This window comes from Engystomops pustulosus, chromosome 1, assembly GCF_040894005.1.
Source record: "Engystomops pustulosus chromosome 1, aEngPut4.maternal, whole genome shotgun sequence".
Taxonomy (NCBI): Eukaryota; Metazoa; Chordata; class Amphibia; order Anura; family Leptodactylidae; genus Engystomops; species Engystomops pustulosus.
The window spans coordinates 287,230,072-287,249,632 of record NC_092411.1 but is presented as its reverse complement, the minus strand read 5'-3'; the positions used below and the strand labels follow the sequence as shown (position 1 = coordinate 287,249,632).

Sequence of the window (19,561 nt, the reverse complement as noted above, 5' to 3'; positions counted from 1 at the left end):
GCAGTGCGATTCCATAGTCTGGGCTCTAAACTAGCCTGGAATGAGGCAGTGCTCATTGCTACCTTTAAAAAGGGACTTTCAAGACAAATTAAAGATGCATTGTTCATACGTGATCTACCGTCTACTCTGTGTGGTCTCCTCTCTCTGGCTACTCAGATTTACGCCGTTCTGAGGAACGGCGTCTGGAACATCTGCAACTCAGGACTTGACGCTTTGCTAGCTTCCGTGTCTACTATTGAGGAACCGATGCAGGTGGATAGAGCTCGTCTGACCATCCAAGAACGTTCCAGGCGAAGACTTGAGAATTTCTGTTTATATTGTGCCAGCCCAGAGCACTTTCTTGAGACTCACCCAGTTTGTCCTTCCGGGAAACGCACACACCTAGGGTTATTGGGAGAAGCGTGCCTACAAGAGAACAAAGCTTCTCCATGCCTGAATATTCCAGTCTTGCTCAGCTCTGGAACCGGTACTCAGTTCCAGATTTCGGCCTTCTTGGACTTAGGCTCTGCAGGGAACTTTGTGGATGCTGCTCTGGTCTCCCGGGATCACCTCCTCCTAGTCTGCCTTAAGTAGCCTCTGGTCATCTCCTCTGTCAGTGGCCAAATCCTCTCTGACCCGGTCCAGTACTGCACCAAGCCTCTGTCCCTGCAGGTCAGTGTGCTACCCAAACAGAGACTGTCTACTACGGTCCACATTCTCCATCCTTTTGGGTCTACCATGGTTGCAGCTCCATGCACTTGTTCTTAACCAGAAGACGGGGGGAGATCCTTTGTTGGGGACCTGATTGCCAGTCTCGCTGTATGGAGATCCCTCATCCAGTACCAGTAATGGTTTCTTCTGTGGCTCCCAAGCCTCTGGAGGGTCTTCCAGCATGCTTGGCTTGCTTCTTTGAAAAGACGTCAGCAAAGACTTTGCCGCCTATCTGCCCCTATGACTGCCCTGTTGATCTGCTGCCAGGTACATCTCCTTGGGGCTGGGTGTAGCTACCCTCTGTGCCTGAAACCGTAGCAATGTCGGACTACATCAAAGAGAACTTACAGAGGGGTTCATATGTAAGTCCTCTTCTCTGACTGGTGCAGGCTTCTTCTTTGTGACCAAAAAGGATGGGTCACTCCATCGTTGCATTCACTATCGTGGACTTAGAGTCACAGTTAAGAACCGCTATCTGTTGCCGTTGTTCAAGGAGCTGTTTGACCGTCTACGTGGAGCCAAGTCCTTCTCCAAACTGGACCTTCAAGGGGCCTACAACCTCATTCGTATCGGCGAGGGGGATGAGTGGAAGACCATTTTTAATACTCGTGATGGACACTTCGAGTACCTGGTAATGCCATTTGGACTCTGTAACGCACCAGCTGTATTCCAGGAGTTTGTTAATGACATATGATATATGATATATCTGGACGACATTCTGGTGTTCTCTCCAGATCTTGAGTCCCACCAGTTCCACGTATGGCAAATCCTCAGTCATTTAAGGGCCAATAGCCTATATGCCAAACTTGAGAAGTGCCATTTTCATCACTGGTCTGTCACCTCTAACCTTACACACCACTGCTATGCCACATCTAACCACACACACACACCACTGCTATGTCACATGTAACCACACACTCCACTGTTATGTCACATCTAACCACAGACACCACTGCTATGTCACATATAACCACAAACACGCCACTGCTGTCACATATAACCACACACAGAACTGCTATGTCACATCTAACCACACACACAACTGCTATGTCGCATCTAACCACACACACAACTGCTATGTCGCATCTAACCACACACACAACTGCTATGTCACATCTAACCACACACACCACTGCTATGTCGCATCTAACCACACACACAACTGCTATGTCGCATCTAACCACACGCACACTGCTGCTATGTCGCATCTAACCACACGCACACTGCTGCTCTGTCACATCTAACCACAAGCACACTGCTGCTATGTCGCATCTAACCACACGCACAGCGCTGCTGAGTTGCATCTAACCACACGCACACCCCTGCGTGTCATCCATTACTACCTGAAAAGTAGCCGCTTTGTCCTCCTTTTTCATAGAGTTGACCCTATAATGTAGGACATCTATATAGTACAGATACATATCTCTTGCTACCATCTAATAATGTGCCCATGAAGGGGACTCCTATAAGGGATATAACCATCCGAGCCATGCCTGCCCCAGCACTACTCAAGGGCACAATTTGGGCACCAATACTCTGCTCAGTGACTGGCCATGTGGGGCAGACCCCGCAAGGAAGCCATGTCTGTGCGGGGCAGTACTAGGGACTGGAATGGGCTCATTCACCACAGCTTGACAAATATATACGGTGCTGGGCTCTTTGCTACATCCTCCTGCTGTGTGTAGGGGAGACTCCGACTCCATCCCAGTACCAGGAACTGTAGCGGGCTTGTTCAAAATTGGATGGCAATGACAGGTGGCGCTACCCGGATCACGGATCATATTTGAGCCGTCTGCTGTGGAGACTCCAGCTCCTTCACAGTACAGAGCCTCCAATTAGCAGAGCCAACACTGACACAAGGCTCACATGCAGACCAGATACTGTGGGAACCGGTAGGTAGAAGTGAATCATGGTTCAGGGAAAAGAGGGTGCAGACCCGGCATGGAAGCTAAATAGATTAATGTAGAGACAATGAAGGGCAAAACATGGGATGTGCCAGGCAGTGCAGGGAAGAACAGCTGATGCATTGGCAATCTATAGGCAGCAGGAGATGCGCGCGTTCATGTGATTCTAACCGACCTGCACGACCATAGTCGGGATGAGTTTATGGTCGTATCCAGAGACGACTAAATTACACATAATGACCAGTGGATACAGGTATGTTATTTTTCTATTCTGCATGTAATTAAGAATTATACCTTCGTGGGAATACCCCTTAAGAGATGCATGGTATCATGTGCCTATTCACCCATCTCAAAAATTTCTGAGATTCTCTATCCTTTCTCTGGAAGGTGTGGTGCTCCAGTTTGTTTTGTGCACTCCACTTTGGAATCTCATCTGCCCCAAGGATAGATGTGGTTGCTTTCTTAGGGGAAAAAGGGGGTATGCATCATTCCATATTTAGACGACTTACTCATTATTGCCAAAGATACTATAGGATTGACTTCCAGAGTCTTGACGAGTTCTGTGCTTTCAGACCAAGACTGGCAAATGAACAGCGAAAAATCCGACCTCCGCAGCTATCCAAAATACATTTTTAGATGTTCTTTTAGATTCTGGTCATGTTTCTTTTCTTCCGCAGGAAAAGAAGTCCAATGTCATGTCGCAGATAGTGATCTTCAGGAGGACGGTTTGAGTCTCGAACAGAGAAGGTTATATACATATTATGCTATACAAAGCTGCACATCCTCCATTCTTTAGTGTGAAGTAAGATGCCAGGGCCCCCTGACACTGCGGGCCCCATAGCGGCTGCTACCACTGTAGTTATGGCCCTGCCCTCAAAAAAATGGAAGGTTGGCGAATGATGTCACTAACTAGCCCTAAACCTGTGAAAGGTCACATAATTATGGGGAATAGAAACTCAATAGGGGGTCCACCTCTGACAAATGCAGCCCGTTCACTTTGAATTGATACATGTCTGTATAATCATCCGTGTCCAATATATTATATGTAAATGAGGACTTTGGTGCCATCACCCCCCCCCCCCCCCCACCACCACTTCCTTCGCTAGTGCTTCAAGTCCAGCTACAAACAATTCTAAGGATTTATATTTAGACAACAAAACTTCTGCACTTCAGAAATGTGACTCTAGTCAAAGTGGATAGCATTGCTTTATAATTGCTTCACACTTACCAGGCAGTTGTGCAACCAGAATAACCCGAGGGCAATGGTCGCTGCGCTGTGTGTTACTCACATGGCACTCGTCATCAGGTTTTGCTGTCAGCACCTTGTACACAACTGACTTCTCTTTCACAATTACAGTAATAACACTGATTACCTGATGACAATAGTTCCCATTGATAGATGGGAAATATAGGCAGTGGCGTAACAAGACCGCAGGGGGCCCCAATGTGTATCAGGGCCCCTTATGCCTAAAGCTGCACTGCCACCCCCGTCCTGCATGTAACACTTGATAATACATATATATGCTACAACAACATATATTTACCTTATACAGTGTCCAGCAGCAGCCTCTTATATTAAGGTAAGGGCTCAATATTTTAACCAAAAACATGTAAACTTACAAAACAAGGAGGTCGGAATGGATAGTTTGCGGCACAGAGTAGTGACCTGGGCTGATGTCTATATAACATTAGTGCACACAAAGCTACTGATATCAGTAAACCTTGTTTAATTGTGCGCTAAAGAGGATAAGTATTGTAGAGTCTTTGAATTTTTAAAAAATTTTACTATTTCTCTTTTTGGTTATTAGACACATTAGATAATATATAGGGGATGACGCTTAGTAATGTTTGCCTAGTTGGTGCCGCCAACTTTCTGGTCAAAGAACGATGACCTTGTTATAAACCGTTATTATGTTGTTTTAGCTATACTTCCTTTTTTTGTTTTAATTTGTTGACAAAAGAAATACTGCATATACTCGAGTATAAGCCGAGGCCCCTAATTTTACGACAATAACCTGGGAAAACCTATTGACTCAAGTATAAGCCGAGGGTGGGAAATGCATTGGTTACAGCCTCCCCAGTATATAGCCTGCCTGCCCCCCAGTATATAGCCAGCACCTGCCCCCAGTATATAGCCTGCCAGCCCATATCCCCCAGTATATAGCCAGCAGCGGGGGAAGCCAGAAAGGTGAGTTTTTATATATATTTTTTTCACTCGAGTATAAGCCGAGTTTGGGTTTTCAGCACATATTTTTTTTTGTGCTAAAAAAAACTAGGCTTATACTCGAGTGTATATGGTAAATATTATTTTTAAAAAAAAAGATATCCCCAAATATCCCAAAATGCCACATTTATCAAAATGTATAAATATATATCCCATGGGGTGAACCCCATAGCAGGAATAAAATGTCTACGTGTCAGAATCGCAGATTTTTTATCATTTCACCAACCATAACAATTTCAACAAAACCTGGGAAAACTTCTTCTGGTCTAATAAAAACAAATGACACTTTACACAACTCCGTGTGCCAAAGTATAAAAGCGTAAGGTGTCAGAAGTTAGGAATATAAAGACATTTTTTTTTCTTCTTGGATAGATTGTAATATTTAGGTTATTAAAATGTAATAAAGATAAATAAATTGGGCGTCTCTGTCATCATATTGATCCAAAGAATCGGGGAGATCCGTCATTAGGACCACATATCAAAAGTCATAAAATCTAAATCCATAAGACAATGGCGCAACTATTTTTTTTTTTTTTTTGGTCAATTTCACAGAATTTGGATTTATTTTTCCGCTTCTGAGAACAATGCAGAGGGCGGGACCCCCCTCAGTGTAGCAGTTAGGATCCAGACCCATTGGTATGATGTAATAATTGTAATTCAAGCGCATCTCCTCCGCATTGTGCTCACTTGTGCTCAACTAATAGATTGTAGCAGTCAGCATTGAACATTCTGCCACATTTACTGCATCATATCTGTGTAGCCCCTTTAAATCTAAAAATAAGTAGGAAGTAGATAAGTTGCTTTGTGTTCTTCTGGTCCATCTTTAATTTGAGATTGATCATTTTTCAAGATGATCAAAGTCCCTTTTTAGTTACACACCTGTATTTACTACAGATAATCTATCCAGGAGCAGCTAGGTGTGGGGAGTGATAACAATTTCCAGATGTACGCTGTGTATATATGTGCGTGTATACTGTATGTGTGTGTGTGTGTGTGTGTGTGTATATATATATATATTTCTTGCACTGAGCTCTGCTACAAATCTTATTAATTATCTGGAACCCACTTACTTTAAAGGGAACCTGTCAGCAGCGACCACCCCCTCTCCAACCCCACACTGTACCTTTCAGATGTCTTTATACATGTGATTAGAGACAGAACTCCGACATGGGGCCACATTTATTAAAGTGTTTGCGCTGGTTTTCTGGCTGACTATAAATACATGTACAAGCGCATTCTATTCAAAGGTCACAACGGGAAATGAAGACTAGCGCACAGGGCATGGAGCGCAGCTTTCTCTGAGACATAGAAGCACAAAGATCCGGCAGGCGACACAGGAAGGGGCTGGACATTTAACAGAAAGGGCAGCCAACCAGCGCCAATTATCGATGCACTGGGCCTATAAATCTCCGGGCCGCTGGAGCCATGGCTGGAACGTGGCAAGACAGACAGCAGGGGGTCCTGGGGAGCCGAGAGGGGCAAGGATGCGCCTGGGACATAGATGCTGATATTCAACTCCACTATAAAAATAATGGCCCTCACATGGCTACGAGATGATGGAGAATTGAAATAGCTGTGACTTTAGAAAGACGGGGTAAAAAAAAAGTGCTTGGACATGGCTGGCTACTTAGGGGTTAATCATTTGCCAGCCAAGGACATTACTGTAAACCAGTGTTCCATATCCAATCAGAGATAATCCTGCTTTTATGAGGACTGCCAACTTTTTATTATTTACAAAATGTCTTGACAAATGTAATTGACGAGGGATTATGTCAGTTCAGATGTCACCCGTGTACAAGGCAGAACCACACGCAGAGCTCAGCAACAATTAATGAAGAGTTATCATTTTCATTCCCACTGAGGATCCTATTCCAATCAGTAGGAGGTGGATCTAAAACAGGTGAAGATCCTTGGCAAAGTCCAACGGAGGAGCGCCAGACCCCCCCACACACGTGTCACCCTATCTGCATCAATGGAGTCCGGGAACAGCTCACTGCCCGTATGTAACAGCTCACACGTATGAATAATGGCCTCTGCTCTACTCAGCGATCCCTGCGGGTCATATGGAAGTCATTACGCTTTTGGTCTCTTTCCATTGATACATGTTACAAAAGTAATGAACGCTTCACTATTTTTCTTCTGGTTTAACCCTTTTTTATGTTGAAACCGTTTATTGAACAACACAGCGATAAACATAACAAAAAAACTGTAGATCCAAACAACTATGGAAATAACTTTGGTATGGGATCGAAGGTTTCTTCATTGTTATGTCACATGAGGGTGGACATGTCTGTCAGCAGCAGCTCGAGATGACAACAATCGTATTGACTGTGTATAATACATAAGATTAAGACCTGTTGCCCATGAGTGAGTTTCTTATGAAATATTCACTCGATGTGAATTTTCCAGACCGAACCTCGAAAAATGAAATGCAGAGTTCAGTTCAATGGTTATAGGTTGGATCCAAAAAATACCACTCATACACAGTGGGGCACATTTATTTACCCGGTCCTGTCGCAATCCCTGCTGTACGTTCCCTGACAATCATGAACTCCGGCGCGATTCACTAAGATCCTGCGCCCGATATCATGCATGTGTCGCTTCCCGGCTCAGGTCCCCGGAGTTCACCTTCTTCTTCCTGGTGCATGTAAGTGCATTGTCTTGCGACACAATTAAAATGTTAAATCCTGCGCTCAGTCCAAATCCGTCGGATCCTCCAGCGGCCACGCCCCCCCCCGATTTCTATCGCATGAAAGCTGGCGTGGTGGCGCCAAAATCCGATCATGTGCACCAAATAAAAACCCTTTTAAATGCGGCACAAATCAGAAATCGTCGGAATATCCAACGTTTGTGTGGTCCGCGGACCCTTAGTAAATGAGCCCCAGTGAGTTTTTTGTGTGATGCAACAAATTTTCAAGGTGCTCCTGATTTAAATTTTCTGAAAATATTGGGGCGAAGGAAGTTTAGAATTTTCTTTATGTTTTGTAATTCGTAAAATGTCACTGGATTAAAAGGAATCAAAGATGTGAAATATTTAATATATGGGCTTGGGGTGGCAGTTAAGTCACACAAAAAGCTGCGCACCTGATACAGCCTTAAATACCTGCAGTAAATACAGAGGACTGGACGGGAGCTCTGAGAGATGTGGGTATTGGTGGTTTCATTTCATTCCTGCCTTTTTTCCATTGTGTCCCCCACGACGGCCCCACCTGGAGGTTGTTCCAATTTTGTGTAGGGACAAGAAGTCGAGAGAGTTTAAATGTCTCTCCCTAGAAACCCCTCACCAGTGTCTTCCTGTCCCTCCAGATGATAGGAGGGAGGTCTCTCCTCCAGATGGGGGAGAAGCCTTGACTCAGTTGTTCCGTTCCTGGGAAGGTCTATCCAGTCTATCCTGAAGGGTTAATGGAGAGGACTAGTGTGTTGACTGAAGGGGGATGGTTTATTCGTTTCGGCTCTCCCTGCCATATTCCCAGCATAGCTTGGACTCCTATAGTGCCCGGATGCTGGAATGAGACGAGTTTGGGGAAGGCGGATGTATAATTTCGGACATGTCGGAGGCCAATGCTGCCAAAGCGGAAGTGTAATGACAGCAGAGAAGGCTTTTCTTATGGAGGATCTAAGATCCATGATCAGAGCTGAAGTAAAACATTGGGGCAGATTTACTTACCCGGTCCATTCGCGATCCAGCGGCGCGTTTTCTGCAGTGGATTCGGGTCCGGCCGGGATTCATTAAGGTAGTTCCTCCGCCGTCCACCAGATGTCGCTGCTGCGCTGAAGTTCCTCGAGGCCTGCTGGAATGCCCTTAAATTCACCGGCTCGGGCTGAGTGAAGGTAAGTGCAAGTTTCGCGACACATTTTTTTTTTAAAATGCGGCGGTTTTCCCGAAACCGTCGGGTTTTCGTTCGGCCACGCCCCCCGATTTCCATCGCGTGCATGCCAGCGCCGATGTGCCACAATCCGATCGCGTGCGCCAAACTCCTGGGGCAATACAGGGAAAATCGTCTCAAATCGGAAATATTCGGGTAACACGTCGGGAAAACGCCAATCTGTCCAGAATCACCTAGAAAGAAACTCGGACAAGTTCGGGATACTTCAGACTCCGACTTTGAATCTATTATGTGTCCCTCAAAGATCCCTGGGATGCTGATATGTCATGTAACCTACCAAACAAAGCGCCAAGCACAAGAAATAATTTCACCATTTTGTGCCACTTCAAAAGATAATGCATGGACCTTTCTTGTACGAAGAGCAGTCATTGGGACTTATTTAATAAGGGTCCGCGGATCGCATTTCTGTCGGACTTCCCGATTTTTTTCGGGATTTGCGCCGCTGTGACAGGCATTTAGCAGGGGATTGTGTCGCATGCGATCTCATTTCATGAGACAGAAATCGGGGGGGCGGTCGTGGGACGATTTGCGACACATGCAGGATATCGGGCGCACCATCTTAGGGAATCCCGGCACAGAGCATTATCGTTGGACAAATCACTTTCAGGAACTCTGAGGGACCAGGAAAGTAAATGTTCCTCATTGAGTTTTTAGTGAAAATGAGGTCCGTGGTGACAGGTTCCCTTTAGGTTTGCTATGACCTGACCTCAGACGACTGGATCATTAGAGAAAGACTCGTAATTAACATTTGTAAATCTACTTCTTATCAGCAGAGGGAGACATAGAACCTAAACATTGCTATGTGTTGTGCTATTTCTTGTGATCATGTGCCCTTATGAGGAGGCCGGAGCTCACAGACGGATTATCACATAAAATGTATATAAAAGCTGAGTCATCATTTTCAGCACAGGAGAGAAAAGGAGATACTTCAGCGACTACCCCACATGTTATCTGGTCACATATATTAATGTCACATTATATAGGTGACCTAATAATCATTTATAACTATATTAACCTTTTAAAGACCAGATCCTTTTTTACTACCCACATTTTAATAGCAATAACTTTTTTTCCTACCATTTACAGAGCTGTATAAAAGCTCGTTTCCCAATACTCTATGCACTCTCCTGCATTGAAGTTGAAATATAAGTTGTGGTTGGTGTTGTCATTTTCTTACGAGCTCTGAATTTACAATTCTCACTTTCACGTCTCCATCATGTTTTGGGTCAGTATATAGGGGGATTATCTTGTGGTTCCAAAATATATAGCAAATTAGACATTTTTTTTCACTGTATGTCCAAATTTTGTGAATCTGTGGATCCGCTCCAATATGCTTTTCCTCCGAGCTCATAAAACGTAAATCACATATGAATATATAGCAATACAGTCTTCTATACAGTGGAAGACCTTTACTACCCCCCCCCCCCCCCCCCCCCCGCAGTTTGGTGACACCTGTTATGGAACGTGTTACAAGCTACAATATATTAGGACTTTTTATGTGACTGATTTTCTTACAGTAATTCATACTGCAGCTGCTGTCCTACATTTTATTTTAAAGGATTATGTCAAGGGAATGTGATTGATGCCGTGTCCTCGGGATACGCCATCCCCTGTCCTCGGGGTACGCCATCCCCTGTCCTCGGGGTACGCCACCCCCTGTCCTCGGGATACGCCACCCCCTGTCCTCGGGATACGCCACCCCCTGTCCTCGGGAAAAGCCATCCCCTGTCCTCGGGGTACGCCATCCCCTGTCCTCGGGGTACGCCATCCCCTGTCCTCGGGAAAAGCCACCCCCTGTCCTCGGGATACGCCACCCCCTGTCCTCGGGATACGCCACCCCCTGTCCTTCGGGATACGCCACCCCATGTCCTTCGGGATACGCCACCCCATGTCCTTCGGGATACGCCACCCCATGTCCTTCGGGATACGCCATCCAATGTCCTTCGGGATACGCCATCCAATGTCCTTCGGGATACGCCATCCCCTGTCCTTGGGATACGCCATCATGTTCTGACTAGTTCGGAGTAGCGGGTACAGCCATCCAACCAGCTAATGTCTAGCTAGGTCATGTATGAGACTCTATACTTTCCTTATGCAGACACATTCTATTGGTGACCATTCGGGATAGTCAGATCCAGATCCAAAAGTAGAAAGGAATAAGAACACTCATTTTGGTACCTTAAAAGATGGAACTGTTGTTAAGTATGTTTAGGGTCTTGATTGTGGAAATGACGCCTGTTTTCCCCTATTAACACTTCTTTTGGAGATCTAACATTGCCACCTTGTGGAGTATACACTGCTTAAAGGGGTATTCCTCCCACAAAGACAAATTTCTCATATGTATTCAGCATAACAAAATAACGCATTCTCTAATTCACTGTTATTAACAAAAATGCTGAATTTCACAGATATAATTCCAACCTGTCTCTATCAGTCCTGCTTTACACAATTTTGGTTGCCCCTAGACCCGACCCTGGATCTACTGAGTTTAGGGTCAGCAAACATATTGTTCTCCTGTCTGACGCTCCTCTCTGCTTCAAGCCCCACCCCCTGCATTCCAGGACGAGCTCACACACACAGAGACTTCCTGTCGGCAAGCAGCAGCATCCTGAGGAGAGTAAAGTTACAAGCTACAGGCAGATAAGATCTTTATCCAGGAGAGGGGGAAGGAGGTGTATAGGAGAGCTGTGTTATGGCTGTGATAATAGAACTGAGATTGCCATGTGTAATAGGCATCTCATGGATCTCATCATCTCTCATTTGTTTCATCTCTCTTACTATGTGTAGAACTAGTAGAATGTTCAGAATCTAAATGAAAGTGTATATACCTACACCCTGATAATCTAAGCACATTGTCAGCTGACAGAACTAGAGGAATCATGAAGTGTGTGCTTAGAGAGTCCCCACTTACACTTTGGAATCTTACACTGACCATCACTAAAACACCAATAAAACTGAGTAAAATTGTAAATTAAGGAGGTTAAAATGATCTTTATGGTGTAAACATCACTAGGGAAGACTTTTTTCAAACCGCTTTAAACAAGCCTTCACTTAATATTGTACTAAAGAAATTTTGGAAATTAAAAGGGTCATCTGGGGTTAAGAAATATATAAAGCTGGCCTGGGAGGCTGTTAAAAACAAAAAAAAAACTTATACGTACCGGCAGTTGTCCCGTGCAGCCGCCCGTCGGCTACGCGCACCCATCCGCCCTGCCTGATACACATCGAAACTAATCCTGTATCAGCGGCCAGCAGGGGGTAGGGTCTGAAAACAACTCTAGCCATTGACCACTCTAATTCGATTTAATTTAAAGTCAGGGAAGGCTTCAATAGGTTTAGTGGTAAAATATCCTGCAATAAGTGCGGAAGTTTATGGTACAAGCGCTCAATTGATCTTATGTTCAACTCTCTAGGTGTGACAAATAACTGTGTAATAAATGTGGGCCCAAAACCGCTCATCCTATTAAAGGGAACCTATCACCAGGTGCCTCATTTTCACTAAAGACAGGTTGCAGGAACCCGTTACAGCTGTATCGCAAATCTGCCATTCTGCTTTCTCTAAGCATTTGCATTACAATATAAGGGTACATTTAGACGGCCATCTGGTGGGATGTATATATGACCATTCTGCACCATACACGGGGAAAAGATAAAGCATCTATGGAGTGGTGACCCCCTCCTCTCCAGCGCACATCAGTATGCTTGCCCCACTGTGACCGGGTGGGCATACGGCTGTGTATGTACCCTAATTGTGTGTTATAACTTACTTTGCACCCTGACAGAATCCTCTGTGTAGTCCCAGGGGTTGGGCTTTGGTATAGATGCATTTCACAAAACAACATGTGACTTGTCGACTGCTCAGCTCTTGGCCCCCACCTGTACAGCTCCTCCCTCTCCCATTTATGCCAGTTTACCAGGCTGTGAGCTCTGTGAAGGAGCATGTGGGAGGAGCCGTACAGGTGGGGGCTAAGAGCTGAGCAGTTGACAACTCACAAGTTGTTTTTTTTTTTTAAATGCATCCAAACCAAAGCCCAACCCCTGGGACTACATAGAGGATTTTGTCAGGGTGCAATTATATTATAACACAATTATATTATAATGCAAATACTTAGAGAAGGCAGAAAGACATATTTGCACTGCAGGTGTCATGGGCTTCTGTTACTTTACTGATGAGTATACTAATTAACTATCCTTATTGAAAGTATGAGGGGTTAGTATTCTAATTAATAATAGTATGGAATCACAGCCTTATATTATACAGCACGCATGACACATGTAAGCACACACCCGGCTTGTCTCTCGTCTATCTAACACTGCTGCCACATTCCAAGTATAAGAAGATCTTTAGCAGCCGGGTAAGATAAGCCTTTCTCACCCCGAGGGCACGCACAAGGAGAAGGTCACGTTGGCACCCGTGGTAAGGACACATTTCCAAGTTTGAAACTTTTGGAATGTAGACAACTTCTATCCTCCGCTATATCGCAATAGTCGTGGGTCACGACTCTACAGAACATCTTTACCGCTAAATGTCCCGGGGCTCGGAGCTCAGGAACATTTGAGTTGTTTGATATCCAGGGAACATTAGAAAGGGATTTCCACCCCGACAAAACAACGAGCTCTGATTACAAACAGCATTTCGCGGGGCAGTCTGTCTATTTCCATCAGGTCACTCATCACCCAATGTCCATGTGACACAAGTAAGTCAGCACATTGCCGCTCGCCGGGTCCTCACACTTTCTGATCTCCATCACTGGCACAGGGACGTCTTTCATGGAATCAAACATTCAGCCGCAGCCCAGACGTTCCAGACATCGATGTGCCTTTCATAAAACTGATACTGTCTATTGCCTGGAAGCCATATAACAAATTGGCATTCATCATAGTTCTAAATGCGGCTAAATTCAAAGTCAGCCTAATTATATTAGAAGATGCCCCTATGGATACTGGGGCTCATTTACTAAGGGCTCCGTGGCCGCTCGTTCGTCGGGTTTCCCTACTTTTTCCGTTTTGCACCGAATTCCGGCGGGTATTTTGATGCACGTGCCGGCTTTCACACGACAGGAATCGGGGGCGTGGCTGTCGGAATACCCAACGGATTCGGAAAAAATGCGGAATTTTAAAAATTAAGTGTGTCGCAAAATCAAGCACTCACATACACCGGGAAGAAGATGGTGAACTCCAGCGGACCTCGGCGCAGCAGCGACACCTGGTGGACATCGGGTGCATGACCTAAAATTTTTTTGTCCCAGTGACAATTGGAGTTTCACATTTTTTTTTGCTGTAATGGGCCCAGGGATTATTAATAAAGCTTCATTACAGACACCGTACAGCTGATCATTGCAATCTGGGACTATAGTAACATCCAGAGAGCTTCACCAGAGGTCACAGGGGGCAGAGGGGTTGTCTGTAAGTCGGGTGTCTTTAAGTAGTGGAATGTCCGTACTAACATCTTAATGACATGCGAGGTAACTGTACTTCACTGCACAGCACTCAAAAATCTCCGTCAGCTCCATAGAGATGAATGGAGCAGAACGGACATGTGCGGGGAGCAGCGAGGGGTCTGATGGAGGTAGCTTGGACCCCATTGGACCCCCGTTTTAATGACCTGTGGGGGTCTTGTCACTGATGAGGGCATCACGGATAGGACCTAAACTTGTTTGGTGGGAAAACCCCTTTAAGTTGACCGAGCTAAGTCCTATTCAACCAACCAATGACCAACCAATAACATCGTAGACCACCTTGGCTCGGGTCATTGACCCCTGTGTGGCCTGATTGGCCCATGGCCTTAATGGGATGCGAAATACTGACACGTGGATACTTTGGACCCCTAATCGACAAGTGACCTATCTGAAAGTCACACGTCGGCTATGACGTACCCTCTCCATACATATATGGTAGGATCAATCAGACAACCTAGGGTTAAAGTACCCTAGGGGTCTGAAAAATAGTGAAGCAAAGAAAAAACTAATTTAATTTTTTAAAAAAACCTAAAAATTCAAATCACCCCCTTTCCTATAATTGATATAAATAAACATCAAAATCATAAACATGGTCGGTATCGTCACATCCCAAAATGTCCGATCTATCAAAATATAATAACAGTTTTCCCCAGCATTTAATCGCGTAACGGAACATAACGTCCAAAGTCGGAAATGCCACTTTTTTGCCACCTTGAAAAATATAAAAAAATTCTATAAAAAGTGATCAAAAGGCCGTTACAGTCCAACAAATTAAAAACGTCATCAAAAATAAAGAAAGAGACACCCAACACAGCAGCAAAAAACTGAAGGGGTTAATATATATTTTGCATAAGTGTTTATACATATCAAATGTAAACATATCATATTTTTCATAAAACTTCAACTAACTGAGCCTTTGGTTTACGCTTCTTTTTGACACACCAGTGACACGCCCCCCTGACTAATAGACTCCAATCATGTTTTCCTTAGGCGACAGCTCGTTTAGCGGTAATTGTGAATGTAATTGCTGTTTTAGCACAGGAGGGGCTCATATTGCGTCTTTATATGTCATCGCCGGCTGTGTCCGAACACTTGAGTTGGTGTGAGGAGGTTTTAAGTGCTTGTCTGGTTCAGTAAGATGAGATGCCTATTACTATTCTCTTGATTTTGCAAAACACTGAGTATTACAGTAACGACAGATGGCGCGGGGCTCGCAGAGTGTCGTGGATGTTTTTTTGCCATGGCAAAGACAATTTCTTGGTACAATTGTACCAAATATATCCTCATGGCATCATTAAAGGGAACCTGTCACCATATTTTTCACAAATACAGCTAGTGGCAGGTTCCTATTGAGCCCCAGTAACTATCTGAGCCCTTTTTTTTTTTAGCTAAACAGTGTTCCCCTCAAATCCCCATTAAAATCAGAGTTATAATCTTGTCTGGTATCTATGCATCTTTAAGGTGAGTTATGGAGCTACACCTAATGTCATGTGACCAGATTGACATCATTACAGGTACTTTAGCTTCTTAACATTAGCAAACTGTACCCCATGCACATATCTGACCACATAAAAAATCACAGCAGCCTCTATGGACTTCTACTCCTCTCCATGCAGGCTGCTGTGATTTCATGTGATATGATATGTTGTGATTTCATGAGATATATGCTTGGTTTATAGTTTGCTTATGTTAGGAGGCTAAAGGACCTGCAATGATGTCACCCTGGTCACATGACATTACTGCTGCATGCAGAGATAGCATGGGGAGGAGCTGCTGTATTCAGCCCGAGAAGGCCACGGCCACCTTGACTCGCTATAGACATCCCTGGAAATCAGGTAAAATTATAAAGCTGATTCTGTGGGGACATGAGGCTGGACAACTTTTAGCTAAAATAAGGGTGACAGATAGTTACTAGGGCTCTATGGGAACCTGCCACTAGTTGTAGTTGTGAAAAATGTGGTGAGAGGTTCCCTTTAAGGCAATATGGAGGGGGCTCACTGACTCAATCCTAACGCCAACGTCTCGTGGTAAAACACAACCATCTCACCTGGGCACCGCCATCTTAGGCGCAATCAACGATCAAATACTGCACATGCGCGGCATGCAAGAGCGGTTGACCTCACCGGCTGTCTGGCTGGCGAGCGTTGTGGCGGACATAAGTGCTGAAGTGAGGCACGAATAATTAGCAGACGATGGAGCCAGAAGGGGCTTCTGTGACATACACGGGAACCACTGAGGCTCATTTCCATAGTTTTAAAAGTGGATTTTCGCTGAAACCAAGCCATTAACTATTAAAAAACAGATCGTTTTTCCCTGGGCACACGCCGGCATGTAAGTACATAAACACAGCACTACATCCTTCTGGTAAAGGAAACCTATGGGGCTTACAAAAATTGTTAAAAAAATGAAAAAAAATTGTTGAAAACATGTAAAATTAAAAAAAAAAAATTTAAGTTCAATAACCCTTATTCCCTAGAAATCACAAATGTGCCACATCTATCAAAATATCATAATGATTATTATTTCTGTAACATTTTGCCAAACATTAATTTTAAGGTCATCAAAAGGTCGAACAGTCTTTAAAATGGTATAAACTGAATCGTAGGCTCACCCCACAAAATATATCACCCTACACAGAAGGATGGAAATGTTATGGGTGTCAGAATATGCAGTACACCAACGTTTTCTTTTCTTGAAAGGTATTAAAACATAAAACTATATATTCAGTGGCTTGAAAGCTGTAAATATGAACCCCTAAAAAAAATGGGTGCAATTGCATATCTTTGTAAATTGTTCTACATTTGGAATCATTTCCAGCTTCCGGATACATGGAATATTACAGGAAACTTACCCCGAAAATCCATCCTGATAAACCAGGAACATTACTCATAGATCCCGGCACCGTGACTGTGATAATCTTCTTATATTTCTTATCTATGACATTCTTCCTTCGAAAATCAACTTTTATAATTATCCTAATGAGCCAGACAAGCTCTGGGGATGTAAACAAAGCTGTAGGTTCACAGGCTGTTACACTGTACAGGAGCACCTTCTGCTGGAACTTCCTCTGCTGCAGTGAGATTACATCATGGAGTAGAGGGGGAGACAGTGCAGCAGTCTGACCACCAGGAGCTCTTTAGGTTCATTAGCATGATTTTAAAAGTTGATTTTAGAAGGAAGGAGAATCTATGAGGAATTTTATGATTTATCAGGATGGTGGGAGATTTCCTCTAAATACAGACACTGGGAATATTTCTGGCAGATAACGAGCCCTCATACAGATATGTAAATAGGAAAATAAAAAAAAGTTACGGCTTTCAGAAGTTGGAGAGGTGAAAAATCAAAAAGGGCAGTGACCATGAGGCGCTGAAGGGGGTTCCCCATTATTAACATTCGTGCCCAGACATATTCTTCAGGGACTATTTTGCAGTGTAACACTACGTCATATCTCCAGGGCAAATGTCTGAAGAGCCTCAGTTATAAGTCACTCCGATTCCTTGCACTATGGGTGGGGTCATTATGACATTTTTTTTTTTGGCAATAACACATGTATTAAATGAAAAGTCATATTTTTAGCATGTATAGATGACGGGACATAAGGGTTACGCAGCTTGTCTTGTTCTTGGAGTTCTCTGCTGCTGGTGACACAGTGCTCTGAGCTCATTTCTGAATATTTGGAGGGACTGTCCTCAGACACATGACCACGTAATCCAGCCATATATTACAAGCTGTCTGACGGGTTATTTTAGGGTCTTTGGTCACAAGTTCAGGACTGGCATCGCCTTGCAATACAAAACTCTTGTGAGATCTATCTGCAGGATTAGAGATCTGCGGAGGATGTCTAGGACAAAGCTGAACCTGATGAATACTAGACTGTGGGAGAAGATAAAGGCAGGCTGTACTAGGGAAGAGATAGAAAGGCAGGCTGTAATAGAGAAGAGATAGAAGGCAGGCTGTAATAGAAAAGAGATAGAAGGCAGGCTGTACTAGGGAAGAGATAGAAAGGCAGGCTGTAATAGAGAAGAGATAGAAAGGCAGGCTGTAATAGAGAAGAGATAGAAGGCAGGCTGTAATATAGAAGAGATAGAAGGCAGGCTGTACTAGAGAAGAGATAGAAAGGCAGGCTGTAATAGAGAAGAGATAGAAGGCAGGCTGTAATATAGAAGAGATAGAAAGGCAGGCTGTAATATAGAAGAGATAGAAAGGCAGGCTGTAATAGAGAAGAGATAGAAAGGCAGGCTGTAATAGAGAAGAGATAGAAAGGCAGGCTGTAATAGAGAAGAGATAGAAAGGCAGGCTGTAATAGAGAAGAGATAGAAGGCAGGCTGTAATATAGAAGAGATAGAAGGCAGGCTGTAATATAGAAGAGATAGAAGGCAGGCTGTAATAGAGAAGAGATAGAAGGTAGGCTGTAATAGAGAAGAGAGATAAAGGCAGGCTGTAATAGAGAAGAGAAATAAAGGCAGGCTGTAATAGAGAAGAGATAGAAGGCATGATGTGAAGAGATAGAACGCAGGCTGTAATAGAGAAGAGATAGAAGGCAGGCTGTACTAGGGAAGAGATAGAAGGCAGGCTGTAATAGAGAAGAGATAGAAGGCAGGCTGTAATAGAGAAGAGATAGAAGGCAGGCTGTAATAGAGAAGACATAGAAGGCAGGCTGTAATATAGAAGACATAGAAGGCAGGCTGTAATAGAGAAGAGATAGAAGGCAGGCTGTAATAGAAAAGAGATAGAAAGGCAGGCTGTAATAGAGAAGAGATAGGAAGGCAGGCTGTAATAGAAAATAGATAGAAGGCAGGCTGTAATAGAAAAGAGATAGAAGGCAGGCTGTAATAGAGAAGAGATAGAAAGGCAGGCTGTAATAGAGAAGAGATAGAAAGGCAGGCTGTAATAGAGAAGAGATGAAAGGCAGGCTGTAATAGAGAAGAGATAGAAGGCAGGCTGTAACAGAGAAGAGATAGAAGGCAGGCTGTAATAGAGAAGAGATAGAAGGCAGGCTGTAATAGAGAAGAGATAGAAGGCAGGTTGTAATAGAGAAGAGATAGAAGGCAGGCTGTAATAGAGAAGAGATAGAAGGTAGGCTGTAATAGAGAAGAGAGATAAAGGCAGGCTGTAATAGAGAAGAGAGATAAAGGCAGGCTGTAATAGAGAAGAGATAGAAAGACAGGCTGTAATAGAGAAGAGATAGAAGGCAGGCTGTAATAGAGAAGAGATAGAAGGCAGGCTGTAATAGAGAAGAGATAGAAAGGCATGCTGTAATAGAGAAGAGATAGAAGGCAGGCTGTAATAGAGAAGAGAGATAAAGGCAGGTTGTAATAGAGAAGAGATAAAAGACAGGCTGTGATAGAAGAGAGACATAAAGGCATGCTGTAATAGAGAAGAGATAGAAGGCAGGCT

The 19,561-nt window shown here is 44.0% G+C and overlaps 1 protein-coding gene across 1 annotated transcript in view; it reads right to left on the bottom strand.

Annotated features, from left to right (window-relative positions):
• The window catches only part of ZNF638 (zinc finger protein 638), a 97,579-nt gene that overhangs the window by 38,134 nt on the left and 39,884 nt on the right, over positions 1-19,561 (bottom strand). The window lies entirely within an intron of this gene.